The sequence below is a fragment of the Sinocyclocheilus grahami genome, unplaced genomic scaffold (assembly GCF_001515645.1).
Source record: "Sinocyclocheilus grahami isolate Dianchi unplaced genomic scaffold, SAMN03320097.WGS_v1.1 scaffold527.1, whole genome shotgun sequence".
Classification (NCBI taxonomy): domain Eukaryota; kingdom Metazoa; phylum Chordata; class Actinopteri; order Cypriniformes; family Cyprinidae; genus Sinocyclocheilus; species Sinocyclocheilus grahami.
In genome coordinates, this window is record NW_015505706.1 from 28,920 (window position 1) to 29,959 (window position 1,040).

The following is a 1,040-nucleotide window of genomic DNA, read 5'->3' on the forward strand; positions in this document are numbered from 1 at the left end:
GCATATTATATTTAAAGTTTCTTAAGCGAAATCAAGGAGTTTATAAGACTGGTTTATTCATTCTTTATACTGTAGACATGTAGAACATATCCGCCTTTGTACATCAATGTCTGTAATGTGTGCTGTAGGTGTGAAACTTTTAGGAATCTTATCCGAGTTGTAGGCTAGTCAATATTGGTCTGTCAGTCAGTCGTATCTGACATAAAAGATCCGCGAATGAAACTGTCACCACAAACACCATTAACTTAAGTGAACTATATGGTAATAATCAGCAATAGGCTTTCACACAAATAGCTTCTTTGAATTTTTCATTGATACAACATTGCACTGAGTTGCTAGAAAACAAATGCGCAGAGACCTTATTGCTTGATGACGTCAGGAACCGATGAAACGGCTTTTTGAACCGGTTCAATGAGCCGATCTGTCCGAAAAGAACCGGTTCGGCGACATGGACAAACTGGAGGTCAATCTCAACATGCTGTTTGAGAAGCTATTGGTAAAGACATACTTTAAACTCCTGACCTCACGCAAGAATTTAAATTTGAAATCTAAACCAGTGTTTCCCAACCTTTTTTTAGTCGCGGCACCCTTTGGAAATTTTAACAAACTTGTGGCACCCTACAAAATTAATTTTGACACAATATTTGAATTTCTAACTTCGATATGATAATTTGAAAAGTATAGATAGGCCTATTCGGTACAACAGGGAAGAACTGCAGAATATAATGTCATACAGATATTTTTTATATTATTAAAAAAAAATTGTCCATCAATGGTGGCATTCAGTAGGCTAATTTCTAATGAAGAGAGCAATTTATATGACCGATTTTAATGTAGGCATTTGTACATATGTAAACATTATTTAATTACCATTATAACTAGCTAACTCTGTGTTTTTACAGTGGGGTAATTTTGGTGCAGCAGCACGAGATTGATTTCAAACTTTGAATTGTATAAAAAATGACAAAATGACAGCCAGTAATAAAATAAGAACAAATAAAGAAATTAATAATGATAGCACAAATAAAAAAATAACGACA